Source organism: Salvia miltiorrhiza, chromosome 4, assembly GCF_028751815.1.
Source record: "Salvia miltiorrhiza cultivar Shanhuang (shh) chromosome 4, IMPLAD_Smil_shh, whole genome shotgun sequence".
In the NCBI taxonomy this organism is placed as follows: domain Eukaryota; kingdom Viridiplantae; phylum Streptophyta; class Magnoliopsida; order Lamiales; family Lamiaceae; genus Salvia; species Salvia miltiorrhiza.
The window spans coordinates 10,947,769-10,969,085 of NC_080390.1; the positions used below are offsets into that span (position 1 = coordinate 10,947,769).

The window sequence follows — 21,317 nt, forward strand, 5'->3', positions numbered from 1 at the left end:
TCATCGATTTTCCATCAACAACCGTCGAGTGTGTTCGTAGCTTCCAATACAACAGCAGATTCCGCCATTCCCATAGAGCAGGTACAGTTATCGTCCTCAAGCTTGAGTTTGGTTTCGTCCCTGTATATTTTTATGGACTTCGATTTGGCGTCGTCCCTGAGTTAATCGACGCCAATTAGTCTGGACTGAAAGATATTATGGACTAGATTAGGATATATTTGATATATTCTAATACTAAGTAAGACAATTCAAGTGTGAATTCCTTAGTCGTAATTGTTGACTCAAGTGTGAATTCCTTAGTCGTAATTGTTGACTAAGGAAGACAAGACAATTTAGAATTGTCTTCTTCGCTTATAAATAAGGGAGCTTGGTCTTACGAATTGAAATATACGAAAACATTAGAAGAGAAAACACCTAGAGAGTACTATGGTTTCAATCGGAGATTTCCTAGCTGTCGAACATTGAAACATGCAATGGGAATTGTTCCTGCATCGAATTGACATACACGTGGATACCTCTAGTGGTGGATTCAATTCGCAGGAATCGAGACGCACGTTTACTACACAACGAGTAAGTTAATTTTATTGTTGTGTACGTTTGTAATCTCTACACATGAATCAATTGTAAATCTAGATCTAATCCTTGACTGTTATTTCCGCTGCGTATCATTGGATGATGTCAAGGATAACCTACAGTGGTATCAGAGCCTGGGGCTCGATTTACAATTGCTATTGTGTTCTAATTGATTATGGGTTAATGAAATTAGATTTTAGAAATCTGATTTTGAAGTATGAATTTAGAATCGAATAATTCATATTATTGGGATTGATTTTCTATGTTGCTGGGCAACGTAGAACGCTGAAAGAAATTTTGAAATTGGGTTTTGCAAAATGAAATTGGATTTTGTTTCAAAAGAAAACAAACGTACATGGTGTATAAATTGCCGTTGGGCGGCGATGCCGCATCATGACCGGCGTTCGTTCAAGCTGTCGGACGGCGACAGCCGCTGCTGTGCCATATGTCGTGGGGTGGCGCTGTTGGGGCTTGTCTTTGTGCTGTGCTCGACAGCTCATCACCGTCGACACCGCCACAGAGGCGGCTCTCGACCACCGAAGGCGCAGCCGGGCTGGAGCCATGGCAACAACGCCAACGTTTGGCTGCTATCGAAAGTTGCTGGGCAACGGGAACACGCCGGAGAGATGTGACAGCCACTGGGTGGTGACGAAACGATCGACGTGCGGTGTGTCTCGGGGCTCGCCGTTGTGCAGCGCCCGACCACCTCACGCCGACGATACATAGCTCGTCACGTCGCATCTGTAGCCGGATTTTATCCTCCACCAAACGACGTTGCTGGGCAACGGAGTGAAGAGACGTATCTCGGGACGAAAGGCGTCACATCGGTGGAGGTATTGAAAGGCGGCGAGGAGGTTTTCCTTCTTCGCGTTTCGCGTCGTCGACCGGCGGTGAACCGACCGGCGAGGGGTGCGCGACACCACGTTTGACGTGCTGACTTTGCACGGCGGCGCGCTCCTGGAGACGTCGCGGCAACCTCTGGAACGGCTTCGAGCCGCAGCGATCGGCGTCGAATTCGCGGGCGAACCGCGCCTGTGTTCGGAAGAGCAACGACTGCTGCTAGTGCCAAGGGAGAAACCCTAGCTGGGCCTCTTTCTTTTGTTGGGCTGCTAGCCTGCTACTGCTGGGCCTAAGATGGGCAAATATTATTCCTTTGGGCCGGGCCTTATGTTTTAATTAATTGTCCATTTGGCCTTTAACTAAAAGAAAAATGTTATTAATTTAGAATTAATAATATTAATCCCAATTTCAGAATTGAATTTATTAATTAGATTAATAAATCTTGTTTACTATTATTTTAGAAATAATAATAATCATTGTGTGTTTATATTAATTTGGAATTAATATAAATTAATTAGGTTAATGAATTTTATTTAGTATTATTATTTTGAAATAATAATATTGAATGCATATTTATATTAATTTGGAATTGATATAAATTGACTAATTCATTAATTTGATTTATAAATCATGAATTATTATTATTTTTGAAATAATAATATTTGATGAGTTTTTATATTAATTTTGAATTAATATATGAAATTATTATTTTTGAAATAATAATGTTGGAGTATTAATTTGGAATTAATACGAATTGATTAACCCATATTTTAATTGGAGAATAAAATTTTAATTGGATTAATGAATTTTATTCGTAGAGATTCTATGTTGTTTTGTGATAAGCATGCTATTTGATTTTATGCTTATTTTAACTATAGTAGTTAGAGACCGCTTTTATGCTTGGGTAGACGGCACCCAGTATATGTAGTCCGCGTTACTATGTATGGGTAGGCGGCACCCAATACGTGTGGTCCGCATTTCGTATGCCTGGGTAAGCGGCACCCAGTAATTGTTTTGCTATTTAATATTGGATATTAAATATAAGCAATTAATATCACATGCTAAATCCCCATTAAATATAAGTCTTTGTGTGAGCACAAAACGCGTCGTCCATCATAATTGTCTGAGCAACCCATCCTTTTCGATCAAAGAGTATTTACATAAAATTGTATGCTCATATCTACAAGGCCAAGGCTCATTCATAGGTTGGCACCGTGTGATGGGGTTGACTTACTTAAATTATTTTGGAACGCAAAGCGACCAAGAATGATTTAAGGACGCAGATTAATTGGATTAATCAACCAAGAGTTGCAAAATTGTTGTTGCAATTAGCTTAGAGGCCTACTAAGTGATATTATTGTAGTCATCAGCAAAGCAGAGGCTGCATAATATTGACTTGGATCTTGGACCACTAAGATTTATATTGATTATAAATCCGTATTTTATGTTGGGGGCATAAGATATGTTAAAATTAGTGGGAGCTAATCAAAACAAAATGCCTTGTTTGATTAGTAAAATAAATGTGACTTTTTGATTTGATTCATTTTACTGTTTTCTTTTATCTCTGTTTTATCTGCAACTGTTTTGTTATGTTTGTTGGATACGGTAAATTGACTAGGTCAAACTTTCTGGATTGACCGCGTAATTTGCGTTTGGTGTTAAAGCTAGACAGGATTGATTATGTCCTGGAGAAATCAATCCACATCATCCTTAATGTGACTTTAGAAACTTTCAAAATGTTTGACATTGAAAGTTATAAGAAACATATGGATGATGTAACTTATGCTAAATATGTCATGATTGTGTCTATGAGTTTGGAACTGCATAAACAACGTGATCATATGTTTTCGATTGAGATGTTGATACACCTGAAGAGTGTTGATGCTTTAGAAGCTAAGACCATAAAGTATAAGATACTCATGGATCTCTTCAGGATTAATCTACATGGAGTAGACAAGGTCTCTATGAATGTCTTGAAAAAGATTGAGTTAATTGAGAGGATGGCCACGATTGGAACGAGACTATTCGATATTTGTCTCAATCAACTTAATCTTGCAGTAATGATCTGTCTCATTTGTGAACTTCATAGTGAATTCAAAATGAACAATAGGACAGTGACACTGCCATGAGTTTCATGACATGTTAAGGAACGATTTTGAATCGTCTTCCACTAAGGACAAATAAGTTCTTATGATTAATGCTTCTGCCAATTCTAACCCAAAAGGAAAGAAAAGGTAAAAGAATGATCAAAGAACTAAATTTTGTATCCTAAGGTGGAAACCAAAAGAAGCAGAAGTTACCCAAAGATGAAATGCCTTTTTGTCAAGAAAAGGACACTGGAAGGAATAATGTTTGATGTTCAAAACATTGGATGTTTTGATAGCAGGATTTGGTATGTTTATCATTGAGGTGAACATGTCTACTAACAACTCATGCTCCTGGGTATTAGATACGAGTTATAATTCACACATTTGTTAAAATGTGTGTTGTCTAACTAAAACAGGAGAGTGGGACCAAGAAAATTTGACTTACGCATTTGTTTTGAGCAATAGTTGCTGCTAAATGCATAATGTCTTATGGATTTGATCTATCTCTGGGTTTGTGGACATGTTAGATTGTTATTTTGTTCTTGGAATTACGAGGAATATAATTTACATTCTCGTGTTAGACATTGAAGTTTTTCTATCCATTTTACTTATAGAATTTATTCTACTTTGCTTAATGGAGATGAAAATATTTCACTTGAGAATGCTTTATATTTGCTCAATGCGAACAAAATATCCTCAATGTGTAAAATAAACTATCACAAGCAATGCGAATAGTCCGACTTAACTTTGGCATGTAGGCTTGGTCACTTAATGAGAAATGATTAACAAGATCGAGAAAGTTAGACTATCTCACACTTTTTGACGTAAAGTCTTAAAGTGCTTGTGAAATCACATCTCAAGGTTAAAATGACCAACGAGCCACTTTCTAGGAAAAGAATACAAGGTAAAGTACTTGAGTTGATTCACATAGTGATATGTGGACTGTTTCCAACTTAAGCACAAAGTGGATTTTCGTACTTCACAACTTTCACAGACGATTTCTTAAGGTATGGAAATGTGTATCTTATGAAACACAAATCAGAAACTTTGAGAAATTTATGAAGTTTAAGTTAGGAGTCGAGAAATAACTTGGAGAAGTATTTAATCTCTAAGATTAGATCGAGAAAGAAATACTTAAGCCATGTGTTCGTCGATTGCTTGAAGTCATATGGAATCCATCCACAATGGACTCCTCTAGGGATACCTTATCTGAATTGGGTATCCGAAAGGAGAAATCGAACATCATTAGATATGATTCGATCCATAATGAGCTTCTCAAAACTTTTAGTGTATCTTTGGGACCATGCCTTGTTTATTATTGCTTATATTCTGAACCAAGTTCCACTTGAATTAGTTGAGTAAATATCATATGATTGTGGTATTGAAAGAAGCATAGTTTTACACATATGTGAACCTTGGGTTACACTACATATGTAGAGAAAATGCTCACTGATTAGTTGGAATCAAAAGTGAGAAGTGTTACTTTGTGGGATATCCGAAGAAAACACGAGAATACTACTATTTTCTTGGAAAATATAAGTTCTCAATTTTAGGATTGCGATGTTTCTTGAAAAGACTTGGTCTATAGAGAACAAGATCGTTATGACTTAGATCTTGACAAGATTTGAGAGCCACAAAGTCAACATTGAGGAAGAAAACTTGTTAGATGGTCTAAACAAGGATTTAGTGGGAGCTGTTCATGATCTTATTGGTACTGATGCACTACTTAGAGCGTCAGACACATCCAATAAGAGCAATATTGAAGATTATGCAGAAATGCAAGATTCTTCAATACAGGGGGAGATGTGACATTGGATGTCGAAGATCCTTCATCATGATATAGCGGATCAACTTCCTCAAGTTCTTCAAGTTCAGAATAACGAAGAGCCTGCACAAATGCAACGTCGTATAAGTTCTAAAGAACGTAAACCAACTAAAGAATGTATCTATTGATCTAGGATCAAGATGATAAAGAATTTGGAATTGGTGATGAACTTAGAACCTATGCGAAACTATGATAGTCATAGGTTCCATGATGGTCATATATTCTTAGAAGTGGCAAAAAGCCATAAAATCTAAAATGGATTGGTTAGACCTTAACTGAGTCATCATCTGGGGTAATATCCATTTGATGCTAATGACAATGTGCAAACCTGCAAGGCGAGGTTAGTGGCAAAAGGTTATATAATCACTGTGAGAGCATTGATTATGATGAAATCTTTTCACTAATTGCTAAAGTCAAGTCCATTGAGATTTTGCTTGTTGATATGAACTAAAACAAGCTTCTAGAATATGGAACAAATATTTTGACAAAGAAATCAAATCGTTTGATTTTGGTCAAAAGCAAATAAAGTATTGTGTTTATAGGAAACACAAGAATGAGAACACAATTTTCATCATCATTTATGTATGACATATTGAAAATGAAAATTATTGTACTCATGATGCAATCCATGAAAGACTAGTTGTAAATTTCCTTCATGGTGAAGGATTTGAGTAAAGCCTATTATGTCCTTGGGATCAAGATCTATTGAGTTTGAGCTAATAGATTGTTAGGCTATCAAAATCCACTTACATAGGCAAGATGTTAAGGCGATATTCCATGAATAAGTTCGAAAGGACATCTACCGATGGAATATAGCATCTATTTGTAAAGAAAGGATTGTCCTTCTAATGACAATGAGATTTAACGCACAAAGGATGATCCTAACGCTAGGGCAATAGGATGGTCATGAATGTCATGATTTTCACTACACAAGGTGTAGTCTGTGTGCTTAACATCGTTGACAGATTTTAAGAGATATTAGAAACAAAAGATTATGTTAGATCAAGTTCCCACATAAGAGGACATAGCTAATCCTTTTGACCAGTTGTTATGCATTATGAATCATAACAAGCACTTTGAGTGTTTGGGCATTGGATATCTTTGAGACTGGCTTTAGTCAGTGGGAGTAAAAAGTAATATGTCTAGAAATAATCTGTGTTGAGACTTATTACTTGATCACATTTATGACATTTGATGTCACTAATGGCATTATGCATTTATTTGATTGAATACTTTGATTATTTGTTTTCATTCAATTAAATGTTCCCATGAGTTTATATTGTTGCTAATTTAGTGGGAGGTTAGCAATAGAGTATAACTCTTAGACCATTTTTATCCATGACCAACACAATCGGTCATATATAGGTTATCATATAAGACAAAAAATTTAAATAATAAAAAATGGAAGAAATGATTTCATCAGGGTAACCGGTTGTCAAAAGGGTTGCAGGACAATCTCAACAACCATTTTCCTTGTTTTGACACGTGGCACCAAATTTTAAAAGTAATAATATTAAATTAGAATATAAGTATATATATATTGGGTTGAAAGAGGTCATGGATAAAATACAAAGGTTGTTTAATTATAGATTGTGTATGTGGAAGAGAGAGAAATACTTTTTTTATTGAAAATTTAGGTTGGTGTAGGTTGTTGATAAATATAGTCTTAAAGAGCCCCAACTAAGGATCATCAAGATTGGGATATTGATGATATGTTATAAGTTGGCATGCGATCTGTATCACATTCTTAGAGAATATAGTTGTTCCCACGACTATGAGATATTAGATACTCGTGATAGATGCATGGATACTTTAGAGAGTATTGGCATACCCAACCAATATATCATTTGTTTCGGTGTCTATGATTTTTGGTGTGTGGAGTTTGTGACAGTCCTTTGACTTGAGGGCAATGCTTATCTTACTTATTGAATGGTATACTTTGACCAAGTACAATGCTTGCACTCCAACCAAAGGGGTAGATACGGCTTGTGTTGGGTATATCGGGATATAAGGGAAGGTGATAGTTGTGCCAAGATAGGATTCATTCCTCGATTTACATTTCGAGAAGAACACTCAGTTTCTCTATATTACTTGACCGTTAAGTCACTGGCCAGTGCAATTGATATGTTCGAACTTTAAAAGTTGAACATGATCGATGGAGGTCATTTAATAAAGATGAGATAAATTGATAGAGCTATTAGAAAGACACAATGGCAAATTCTAGGCTCTATCGAGTGGTTCGTGAATGAAAGGATGTTACTATATCTTCGCATAAAGGTTTTGTTTACAGAATCCACGTAAACGTTCTTCATATATCGAGTTCGCTACACAACGCAGTCTAGGAGTTTTGTGTAGACTTTAATTTGATTATCGACGATAATGGAGGCCTATTGGGTCACACTTTATGTGTATTGTTGATTCGCTCAAGAGTGCAAAGTTAGTGCTTGGTGTTTAATCTAATGCTAGTCCAAGTGGGAGATTGAAAGATATTATGGACTAGATTAGGATATATTTGATATATTCTAATACTAAGTAAGACAATTCAAGTGTGAATTCCTTAGTCGTAATTGTTGACTCAAGTGTGAATTCCTTAGTCGTAATTGTTGACTAAGGAAGACAAGACAATTTAGAATTGTCTTCTTCGCTTATAAATAAGGGAGCTTGGTCTTACGAATTGAAATATACGAAAACATTAGAAGAGAAAACACCTAGAGAGTACTATGGTTTCAATCAGAGATTTCCTAGCTGTCGAACATTGAAACATGCACTGGGAATTGTTCCTGCATCGAATTGACATACACGTGGATACCTCTAGTGGTGGATTCAATTCGCAGGAATCGAGACGCACGTTTACTACACAACGAGTAAGTTAATTTTATTGTTGTGTACGTTTGTAATCTCTACACATGAATCAATTGTAAATCTAAATCTAATCCTTGACTGTTATTTCCGCTGCGTATCATTGGATGATGTCAAGGATAACCTACAGTTATCGTCCTCAAGCTTGAGTTTGGTTTCGTCCCTGTATATTTTTATGGACTTCGATTTGGCGTCGTCCCTGAGTTAATCGACGCCAATTAGTCTGGACTTCGATTTGGCGTCATCCCTGTATATTTTTCTCAAGTTTGGTGTCGGATTTGGTTTGTGGATGAGCCTTTTTCTTTTTTCTGGTTTGGGGTGTTATTCTCGTTGTGCCTGAATTGGGTTTGTATCATATACTTATCTTCATTTTGTTCCATTTTTTTTTATCTCTACTTTGAGGCCAATTGAAAGTGTAAAGGCTAAAAGCTAAAGCATGATTTGAAGCCTGCAGTGCTCACTTCTCACATGGCTGTTCCATTTGAATATTTATATATATAGATATCGCACGCCAAAACAGATTTCACTTTTACATGAAGTCTACAGTAAATTAGAAACTAGCTTTTGCAGGGAAGATTATCCTTAAACAAGAATGGGCAGAAGCTTGACTTTAATATTTTGAAACGCAAGAATTTATTTGATTTTGAGATTTGTATCATACTTATCTTCATTTTCCTTTTTCATGATGACCAAGGCTTGGGTTCCTCCACTTGTTGACAAGCATAGCTTTGTTTGGCTCGCCGGATACCTAAGGGCAGAATGTCGCTTAGCTGCTTGGAAGTTAGCCTTCAACTCTTTTTTAATAGCTTATTACATCACTTCTCTTTCTGATGAATAAAAATTTATGACTGTATGAGGTATACCAGCTGAAACTTATTAACTGTTATGAGAATTTTGTACCGAGGATAAAGAGATATAGGTGGTTCTTCGGTTTGCATATTTAATCTGGAAAGTTATATGATTTCTGAAGGATATTTTCTTTGTTGGTATGTGATTATATTTACTGGTGTTGGTATATGATTATATATAGTTTGCATTATGTAGATGGTATTCGTTGTATGCTGTGATACTAGTATTTGTAGATGTATCTACTTCATCTTGTAATGTTTCAGTTGACAATTTTCTTGCTTATGATGTAGGTTTTGGAAAATATCATGTAGGATATTAATTCTTACGGATTTTGTTTCTAGTTTAATTTGTTTGATAATTAATCTGATGAGATTATTTAACCTCTTTACATATGGAAAGGTGAACTAGAGTTTTGCAGGACAATTCTATTTTGAGTCTCATCAAGGTGGACTACGGTTTTGCAAGATATGATGAGGTTTTTATTGAGTCTTTGAATTGTTGGTTTATTATATGTAGACACGTTCGTTCATTTAGATATAAGACTTTGATATAGTTGTTGAGATAGCTCTTTACTTAGACTTGTAAAAGAGGAGATGCTGCTCTCTTGCTCTACTTCTACATAGTAACCTTGCTTTGAATTAATGGAATGTATTCTGATGTTCCTTTCAGATATGTGGATTCAAATTCTAAATTAAGAGCTTAGCTATTTCATATCTCCCATTAAAGTTCCATCACAGCTATTGTAATAATTAAAGCTAATATGGTTGCTATTTGCTTTGTGTTTATTAAACTTATGGTTATGGTTAGACAGATTGTCATCATGCTTAGTTAGGGCAAAGAATCATTTCCTCATTAGAGAAGTACAGACAGGGCTTATCTAAGAAATCAAACTAAAAAACATAAATTCCTGCAACCTTAAATGCTGATGATGAATAGCAGATATAGGTAAGCAAAATCAGACCTTGTATCGAATTTTGCTTTTTTTTCACAGTGAAAAGAACCTTAAATTCCTGCATCGAATGATATGTGGTTCTGTATTTGGGTACAAATCGCATATGCTCGATTTGTTGTTCATTAATTCATAAACATGTATTTATGAAATCTGTGAATAAATCAGTTGATGAACGACTTCATCAGCCATCCTTAGCTTTATTATTCATGAATTGATCTTTTGAGAATCTGGTGATTAAGGGTGCACGGCGCAAAGGCAGGGCAGCGGAAAATTGTTCAGAATTTGTGAGCCAAATTTTTTCCCCCAAAGTGCTGCAGAATTGTGGATTTTGTTGACAAATTAGAGAGGGGTAGGGAATGTCTTTACTAAAATTGAATAAGGGTAATACAGTAATTTCGGGGCCTATTCTTGAATTGAAGCAAGGGTTATCAAACGAAAATTTGTTGATTAATGATAATTAAGCTCCTTAAACAAACACATATTAAGACTAATAATCAAGCCTTGTGAATAATGGGCCTTCCAGAGATTATTAATAAGCATAATATCACCAAAGCTAGCAAACATGGCCTAAATTGTGTAATAGTAGCTGATTACAAAGTTAGATGTGAATGATCCGAGCATTCTCATATTCATCTATGATCACGGAACGTGTTTTAATAAAAAAACATTGTTTAGAATATTAATAGTGAAAAAAGAATCTCATATTGAAGACATTATAGTATAAATTACAAGGATAAAATTGTGAAAATTATGTGTGTTATAGTGTCTAAATATAGAGTGTGCATAAATTTAGAGGACGTACCAAAAAACAATGGTATACATTCTCCTATAATTGTACGTTCTTAGCAACTATTCAAAAATTTCACTATCAATAACTTTTAGTTTATTCAATATAAAAAGAAATTGGAAAAAATATTGCTACAATCAGAAGTTGTATTTAGAACGTGTTTAGCTAAATTTATTTTAAAGCGATAATAAGTTGTTGAAGTATTTGAATAATTGAGCTCAAGTTAGAGAAATAATTTCTTTGCTAGAGAGTCGAGAGATAAGATCGTTATTAATAAGAGAAAATCAAAGAGGGATGAACGTAAAAGTGCATAGGATCAAGATATAGGATGAAAGTAATAAGTTATACCCCATCTGTCCATAACAAGTGTCCTAGTTTCCTTTTGGGGTTATTGCCATAAAATACATCAAATTTGCTAATTTTTTGATTTATATCATCACTTTTTTTTTTGCCAAAAAATACATGAATTTATAATTTGTTCGTAATTGTTCCACCATTTATAATTTCGCCCAAATTAATCTGAGGTGGCAATCGGATTGCCAACATGGCTGCCGGAATTGCCAAATCACACATACACACACTTCTCTCTCTCTCTCTAAGACACGCACACACCCACTGCGCCGCACACACACATGCACAGCCCTCCCCCTTCTTCCTTCTCCGGCGACGGCAGCGTCGCCGCCGCCGCCGCCCTCTCATCCCCTGTCTCACTCTCTCTCTTACCGCCTCTATCTCTATCTCTCACACACACATACACACACACAGAGACAGACACACGCACAGCTCGAAATCGCCACGACCACCAAAGTCCACCGAAATCAGCAGCTATGGCTTCCTTCTCTTCAATTCAACCTGTCGCTGCACAGGCACCGGCAACCACCTCTCACTCTCTATCCTCCTCAAGCATCACCACTACCATTTCGACCAATTATCGCTCTCCTCTTCTCCCTCGCCACCATTTCGATATCCTCTGCACCCACCCGATGTTCGGCCCGGAGAGCCCCCTCTCCGCCGCCCTCCCCGGCCAGCAAAACCTTCCCCCTTCGCCACTCTCCTCCATCAACAGAGCTCGACCTCCGCCGCCCTCCAGTTTCTCTCCTCGACCAAAACCACCAATTTCTTCAAAAACTCGACCAAAACCACCAATTTCACCATGCTCAATTATATAGATCTGCAAATTGGAAGACGGTGAAGGCGATAGAGATCGAAAGGGGAAGTAGTGGCAGCGGGGTTGGGGGAAGGGGAAGGCTCCGCCCGCTGAGCAGGAGAAGCCGCAGCGGCGGGAATGGTGGAGGGAGACGGTCTGATGGGTACTTAGGTTGGCCGTTGGGGGTAAGGGGCGGAGGGGTTTGGGTGGGGGGGAGGAAGAAGACGGTCGTTGGTGGGGGGGAAGAAGAGGACGGTCTGGGGGTGGGGGGAGTGGCAACACATCATCATTCTCAAATAAATTAAATGCCACGTCAGTGCCACATAAGCTACGTAAATGACACATAGTTTCGATTTCGCCGGAAATATTCACTGTGGGATAATTACGAATAAATTTTAAATTCATGTATTTTCTGGCAAAAACAAAAGGTGATGATATAAATCAGAAAATTAGCAAACTTGATGTATTTTATGGCAATAACCCCTTTCCTTTTTGAGGTGCCCCATAACAAGTATCATAATTCTAAAAAAAGTAAGTGGATTCCACCACCTTTTACCTTTTTACCTTTAATCATCTACACTTTAATTATATTCTTTTGACATAATAAAAGTGGGCTCCACCACTCTCCATCAATTTTTATTTTTATACTCTTTAATCATACTCACCTAAATTCTCGTGCTGAAACAATATAGAACACTTGTTATGGGACGGATGAAGTAGTTGCATATAAGATTATGAAAATGAAAAAAATAACTGGTGTAGATGAACTTATTTTGGGGAGGTTTTGGATCTTATAAGCTCAGCCAAACGCCCTCATAGTGTTCATGAGCACTGATGATTATATGAATCATGTTGTCATGTGAATTATTTTGGGCTTGTTGCAGTGAGATATTATTGTCGGTTTGATTTCTATTTCTCGTTGATGCATTTATGTTTGTTTGATAGAGTGGTGATGATGGAGTTGAAAGGATAAGTGAGCTGCTTGATGAAATCATCGTTCACATATTATCATTGTTGTCGTTGAACGTTGATGGAGGCCGTAAGGACTAGCGTTCTTTCTTCCCGGTGGTCAAGTTTGTGGAAATGCATTTCTAAACTCATTTAGAACCCATTTATTATGAGATCATTGGAGACAAATGTCTGAAGACCACTTTTAACTATGGAGACAGTTCGGATGTTAATAAGTGCAAGTATATGAAAATGGTAAACTCTGTTCTCCAATTGCATAATACCTCTTTCCTAAAAGAGCTCAAAATCTATGTGTATGTAAACAAATCAGGCCAGTACATGGTCACCAAATGGCTCGAATTTGTTTTTTTCGAGCCAAGTTATGTTGAAGCACTTGGTTATGAGATATTGTCGTGGTGAAAAATTCGTAAAAGTTTATGCTCCAAATCTTACTTGGCTTCGTAGCACAACTCCGGAGAAGTTGTTTATTAAGAATGTTCCGAGGCTTAATGCGGCGGATTTTGGCTGCAGTCATGTAGAAGCAGATAATGTTAACCAGTTTGCTTCTGCACTATTTGGCTGCATTTCCGGGTTGAAACATCTCAAACTAGATCTTCTCTTTCCCAGGTTAGTTTGTATAACTATTGTTAATTCTATTTGTTTCTTTAGTTTATGACTTATATATGATTCATTGTTGTTTCTTTAGGTTTTTTTGATGTATGTCTCTCCTCCTCAAATGCCTAACTTGAAGAAGTTGTTCGTGTCGCGTGATGTAGCGTATGGGCAACGTCTCCTGCCATTAACTGATTTAGTATGGGCTTCTTCTTGTCTTCGAAAATTCATAGTACAGGTTGGTGATCAATTTACCTTTTCTATTTGTAATTGTTCATGCTCTCTCTTTCTCTCTCTCTGTTTTAGAACAAAAAGGCGGATAATATAATACTCCCTTCGTTCTACTATAAGTGGCTCAAAACTTTTCGGCACGAGAATTAAGGAGGTGTAAATGGATTGAAAATGGTAGGGCCTACAACTTTTTAAGGGCTAAAATTTTCCATTATGGAAACGTGCCACTTATAATGAGACAACAAAAAATAGAATATAGGCCACTTTTAGTGGGACGGGGGGAGTGTATAGTGATGATGAAAGATATACTGACTTTAACACTTGTGTGACATTGTATTTTGATCCAAAAAAACAAGGAATCGAGATTTGGATTTTGACATGTTTTTTCTTACAAGGGTGTTTTGATATATGCAGTTTTGTAAGACATAATTTAAATATGAAGAAGGTATAACAAATGGCAAAACCAAAAGATGTTGGCATCAGCATCTCAAAGTGTTAGGGTTTCGTACGTGTGCTAGCAGGCATATGGAATTGCTAACATATATTTTGGATAATTGTATTGCACTTGAGAAAATAGTTTTGGATAATTGTATTGATAATCCGCCGTGCTACTTGGGAGCTGCTAGGAGGCACATCAACAAACAACTTCGTGAAATAGTACCCAACCACATTCAACTACGTCTTGCTTAGTTATTCTTGTTGAGTTTGTGTTCGTGCAAACGCTGATCTTAGCCATCCATTTATCAACGGTCAAGATTGGTTGTTTGTGATCCCTTTTAATATCTATTGTTACATTGTAAAAGAGAGTTAGTGAGATTGATAAGTTCTTTCTAGTTTAGATGTATTGTTATGCTTTGATAATGGTAACCAAATTTCAATTTCAGTTGTGTTTGCTAATGTTTGCTGATGTGCCTTATGGAATATCTAAGTATTATAATAACATGAAAAAATTTAAACAACTTTACATGTTCTACAAGTTCTACATTTAAAAAAATCAAAAGACCAAGAAAATAAAAATGAGTTACAGAGACAAGATGTGAACATTACAAATCAACAGTTAACAAGCATAGTACTAACGACTTTTAGTCAATAGAAGAATGATTTCAGAGACAATCGTTAAAATCAAAATTCCATAAAAAATATTAACAATAGTAATAAAAATAAATAAAAGCAAAATATATAGTCAGGAGGATTAAGAAAATTGAGGTGGTCTCATGTACACCCTGGTGCACCGTACACCCGTGTAAATGACACTAATATTATCTTAAAATGACACTAACACTATTTTATTTTACAAATGACACTATCATAGTATATAAATAACACTATCTGACACTAACATTATATTGAAATGACACGAACACTAAATGCCATTATCATATTATCGAAATGACACTGTACACCCGGGTATACCGTATACCTGGGTGTATAGGAGATTTTGTGAAGAAAATTGCGTTGATAAATTCGCCAACAGTTAAGATATGTAATATACGCCTCAATGAAAGATAATAAAATAAACTAATAAATAAAACACTACTATATTTATTATTCTCCATCATTAAAACACTACAAAACACCGGAAAATATTGCAGATAATAGTGAAATTCTGTTAGTTCTCTATTCAATATCGAAAAACACAAGAGAATGGAAAATAAACTTTAACTTTTTTACTTATCAAAATCTAACAACATAGTACACAATAAAATATCTAATATGTATATTGATTAAAACGGGCCAAGCCCATAAACGGAAGAAAAAGGCATAAAAAATAAACTACTCCCTCCGTCCCAATAAAAGTGGCCACATTTCCTTTTTGGGTGTCCCATTAAAAGTGGTTACTTTCTAAAAATGACAAAAGTTTACTTTAATTAAGTCAACAATTACTCACTAATTTGGTCAACAATTGTAGGCCACTTTCTAAAAATGTCAAAATTACTCACTAATTTGGTCAACAATTGTAGGCCACTTTCTAAAAATTACTCACTAATTTTGGTGGGTCACACTCAATTAAAACATAACAATTCCCTTCTTAATCTCCGTGCCCAAAAAAAAGTGGCCACTTTTATTGGGACGGAGGGAGTAATAAATAAAACCACTATATTTATTATTCTCCATCATTTCTACCGCATCGAAACAATTCATCCTCGGATCGGACGCAACTTCATATCTCCAAAAGAATTATCGCTTGCAAAAGGCATTAAATTTTCAAAATGCACCTTAAGGCGACGAACATCATCAGTGGCTTTGTATTTAATACTCCCTCCGTCCACGAAAGAACTTCCTATCTTTCCTTTTTGGGACGTCCACAAAAGAACTTCCTACCTATTTTTGGACTATACCCCACCACTTATAATCCTCTTACTTTTCACTTTTCACAACTCTCAATATTAATTATAACACTTTTTCACCACTCTCAATACACTTAACAATATTTTTTCTTAATACCCGTGCCACTCCCTCTTAGGAAGTTCTTTCATGGACGGAGGGAGTATTAGCTATTTCACAAATAAAATCCGCTTTAATGTGCTTAACAAAATACATGTCACAACTTTTTTACATGAAAAATATTTGGATAGCTCTAGGGGTGTTCGCAGTTTGGTTTGGTGCGGTTTGACACTAAACCAAATCAAATCGTAAAATACGGTTTTATAATTTTTTAAAACCAAACCGAACTGTATTAGTATAATAATCAAACCAAATCAAATTGTATTAATGCGGTTTGGTGCGGTTTGGTTTGCGATTTTTTTTTATATTTTTTATTTTATTGTTTCAAAGTAATAAAAAGATCTTCAAAAATAATAAAAATAAAATATTATTAAAAATAATAGCCGAAATACAAAAAAAAACTATTCTAAGACATAGATGAAATGACTTTATGTGTATTTTAAGAATAAAAATAAAATAACACCTTTTGCAAAAAAATAAAAAATTGCATAAACTTCACATCTTCAACTTATGTGATAAAACCAACAATCCAACATGAATATTGTATGAAAACAAATATGACAATAATTAATAGCATATAATGAGTAATATCTAATTATCTACACCATTCATTGCATCTTTCTTTCTTAACATGAAAAAACATAACATAAGTGTGCAACAAATTACTAAGTTAATAATAATAATAATAATAACTGTTGGGAACTTACAGAAATATCCTAATCCTAGTTTTGATGATACCAAAATCAACAGGTTTCAATTGTAATAGACTAGTACTGTTCGAAATCAAGTGTTAGAGTTATTTCTCTAGTTTAGTAGCTGTTCTGAAGACTGAAGACTGAAGAACGAAGGACTGAAGATGGAAAACTGAAAATGCCGACTGGAGTAACGAGTAAGACAAAGTCAAATATTGATATTTGACCTATCAGTCGAAGGATCAGTTTCGACTGATTACTTAATGCGTGCCACGTGGATTCAACGGACTGATACTAAAGTCAAGTATCAGTTAAACATTCTTCCTCGGATTGAACCTCCAACGTTCAAAGGAAGCCACGCACTCCAGAAGTACAGCCGCATTAAATGCAGAGATCTGAGGATCGTCCTTTCTTTGTAGAGGCTATTCCTTTTGGTGATTACCTTTTCAGAGATGTCGCATCTCCTGCTCTTCAAAGTAGCCGTTCTCACCAAACAAGGAACCTCGAAGATTGAAGCCTCAGCCCAAGTTCAAATTACTCTCTAACGGAAAAAATCTTGAAGACCATCTCCGCCAACGGATCTATTCAAGACGTCTCCAATAAATAGCGCTCGGGGATCACTTCAATCTTCACCAATCCAACAACATAAGCTGAAACGCTGCCAAATTTTTTACTCAGCTAAACCAAGCCTCCCCAAAGTTTGAATCGAAGAAGAGAATCACAAAGACAAAATCAGTCACTGCTGATTACATACATTCTCTTAGACCTTAGGCAAATATTGTATATCCAAAGCCTAGGTAAAACTGACTGCAAAGAACTTGTTCTTTGTGGTTTAGTTGGCAAGTTTTCAAACCTCTCTTCAATCAACCAAATTTAGTGTTTGTGTCGAAAAGGAGTTCAGACCGGTATTCTGTCTCCGTGAGGTCTTAGTGCCCAGTGTGCGCTAGGAGTGAGAAATCCAACCAGGTGCGTTGGTACTGAAGATATGATCTTCAGTTGTCTCGATTTGTGTGCACCTGCAAGCACACGTTCAGGTTTGTTGTGCACCCGTAAGCACTAACATCGGTTTGTAGTGCACTCGTAAGCACTTGCCCAGTGAAGTTGTTGGTCTGATCAACCGATCGTGGATGTAGGAAGTGTTTTCCGAACCACGTAAAAATCTTTGTGCTATTTACAGGTTTCAATACTTCCATTCTTACTTGTGCTCTTACCTTCTTAAATTGAAAACTGATTAATTGCAAAGAGAAACCTAACGACTGACAACGTGTTTAATTACACAGGCTATTTCAAAATAAAAGTTTTCCGCTGCGTGTGTTATCAGTCTAACTGATCTATCCTCTGATAGTCAGTAAGATTCATAACATATCTCTATTTATCAAACTCGACTGAAACCTTACGTGTATCAGTTAAAGTCTTTGACTTAACTAATAACTCTTTACTGAAGAGTATTCAGTATCAGTCGTGAACCCTATTTTGACAAAACTCTTTTTCAGTAAACAGGTTGAGTCAGTTTGTATTTGAAGTTTCGTTTTAACTCGAAAAATAGCCCATAGGTGTATTCCCCCCATACACCTATTCGAGACCCTCCGGACCTAACAATTGGTATCAGAGCTGGTTGTTCGCAAGAACAATTTTGCTTTGGTCAAAGTCCTATTGAACTAGATCCTACGTAGGGTTATTTTCACTTCTTAAAATCTTTTAAAGATTTTTATTGGGTTTGCATGTTCTGTGTTCCTTTCTCCGTTCCTGTGTTTTCCTTTTTCTTTCCCTCATGAACAGGACCAAGGAAGACTCGTCTAGTGACTATGTCAACACATTCTTTCGAGGAGTCAACGGACTTGAGATTGGGCCATTGGATTCAGACCTCAACGACAGATCCATCTTCTGTGAAGAAAACATGAGTCCAACCCACTCACCTCCAGAAGAAATTAGTGACTATGATCAAGTTCGACAGGAATATCAAGACCTAAGAATGAGATTTGAAAATCTCCTTAGGGATCATTGTGAAATCATCAGAAAGACTCTCTATGTGCAAAACATTCGAGAAAATGTCATGTACTATCTCTTAGATGAAGTCGAAGTTGATAGAAGAAGTATTCAAGAACGCAGACTGTTCAACAGACTGAAACTCTTACAGTCTCAGAAGCAGGAACTTCTACCTCTTCTTGAAGAAGTAGAAAAGGAATTCAAGAAGACGTCAGAAGTATTCGAAAAGGTGATCCATGAAACATCACTGCAGATCAGAAGAAGGATGAAAGATGAAAATCAGGAGAAGCAACAGACAAAAGCCAAATTGTCTAAAGCAGAACCAGTCATCAGTCAAGGGGAAACTTCATCGACTGATGACTCGGAACTGACGCTATCAGTCAACAACTAAAGAAGAACAAAACACCTTTCAGGAACTCAACTGTGCTGCTTAAACCAGCTGTTTTGTAAGACTTCTCATCAGTTGCTAAAATGTCTGACTGAAATGTCTTTATTAAGAATTACTTAAATTCTCTGTTCTATGTATACTCAGCTTTTCAACTTCTCTCATGCAATTTATTTAGGTTTTTCTTTCTTTAAACATTTATCTCCATGTTTGCACGATCCCGCCCTTTTTACTAACAAGCGGATTGATCCACACGTGTCACGTCTCTATTTGCACGGATTTCAAAAGATCATTGAAATCGCCTTGTGCACAATCTTCCATATTTTCTTCAAAATCGTTTCATCTTCTGCAAAGGATTTACTCAATCTCTGAGACCCTTACATCTCAAATCAAAGTGTGTCTTCTTTCTCCTTGACTCACCATGAAATCGACAGTTCATCTTCTGTGAGAAATTCTCAAGATTTTTGCAGAAACCCTTCGTCTCACAAGCTACTCATGGCAAAATCTTCAAAATCCGTTTCTCAACAAGTTGTCTGCTACGAACCCATCGTCACTCCTGAGGCTCTTCAGAAGCTCTCTGAACAAAGTAAGATCAATGAGATCTTGAAAAGACATGGATGGGTCAGTTTCTTGCAATCAACACCAGCCTGAAGTTCTACGATCAAGAAGTTCTACGACACTATAAAGCTTGATGAGGCTACTGGAGACTATCTTGCAAGGATCAAAATCTTCACCTCAGAAGATTTCAAGGAGTCAACTGAAGTCGAGATCAATGTCTCGAAGGCCGTGAAACAAATCTTTCAACTCCCTTCTGAAGGACCATTTCCCACATTCACAGATGAAGAAGTTGTCACTCTTTTGAGAGTAGCTCTGAAAGAAGATGGTTCTTCCACGGCAAACATCAAAGACGTCTTGAGCATGTCAAAACTTCATCCTCATCTCAGACTTATTGCCAAGATGATTAAGAGATGCTGGTTTGGCATTCTTGGGTTGCCAGATCACCTGTCGAGGCCACACAAACTGGTGCTGATCGCACTCTTGCAAGAAGGACCATTTAACTGGGAAAAAGGCCTCTCTTCAAATTCTAGCAGAAGAAAAGGGGGAAACTCACTCCTCCAAACATCTGCGTCAAGGAACAAGAGTTTCTTCCAACATTCTTCACAACACTAGGTCCATTCAATGCTTCTGGAAGAATGCCACCAAGGTTCCTTCAACAATTCATCTTTTTGAAGGACAAAAGAGCTCAGCCAGAGTGCTTCCCAGTGTGATCAGTGAAACCCTTGTATCAACTACAGAGGTTCACTACAGAACTCGAGGCTCCTTCAAAAGAAACCTCGACAGTCTTGCAACTCCAGTCAAGATTGATCTTGATTCTTCTCTGTCATTATCCAAGGAATATATTGAGGAAGTCGCAAAGAAGACATCAGAGGACTTACCAATTCCAGCTGGTGAATCTTCTCAACAACCACCATCATCCTCTGCTGATCCTTCTCATAGTCAAGAAAAACAACTACCAAACAGGTCTCCAATCGCTGATAAAGAGGAAAGTCCAACAGAAGAGCTACGTCCTCCTCTCACTGGATTCTTCCAATTTTGTCTCGAAAGCTTCAACAAAAAGGTCAAGTATGCTGAGCATACTGATATCGATGCTGCTTCATCATCCACCGTGACACCACTTGCATTTCTAAAAAATTATCTGATGCTCCTTGCTCAACACTGTGTCTCTGTCGCCTCTACTTCTTCTACATCTTTGTCAAAACTATGCCAAGATCTAAATTTCATGGAATTGATGAAGTTCTGACATTCACAGAAATGGAAGCTCTTGAGGATAGTGTCCTTAAAAATTTCAAAGTCACAAATTTTTGGGATGCAATCCATGATTGGTCTCCAAACTTCAGGCAATATCTAATTTCCAAAGGTCTTCTCAAGGAATAGCTCAACAGTGAATATGAAACTCACCTTGAGTCTCCAAACCGTCAAGCTCATCCTACAGATGAAAACACAAGGAATGAAGATTCAGGTGATGAAATCCCAAAGTCAGCAAAACCGCCTTCTGATGAGGAAATCCAACTGTTAAAGGAAAGGCTGCTATCACAAGA

At 36.7% G+C, this 21,317-nt stretch overlaps 1 long non-coding RNA gene and 1 pseudogene across 1 annotated transcript; both read left to right on the plus strand.

Annotated features, from left to right (window-relative positions):
• The first annotated feature begins 38 nt into the window (after positions 1–38).
• On the plus strand, positions 39–9,701 carry LOC131022698 (uncharacterized). The gene is made up of 2 exons (XR_009101391.1): positions 39–81; positions 8,879–9,701. It is a non-coding gene; the product is annotated as an uncharacterized LOC131022698 (long non-coding RNA).
• A 3,042-nt stretch (positions 9,702–12,743) lies between these two features.
• On the plus strand, positions 12,744–14,089 carry LOC131022990 (FBD-associated F-box protein At1g66310-like; annotated as a pseudogene).
• Positions 14,090–21,317: the final 7,228 nt, after the last annotated feature.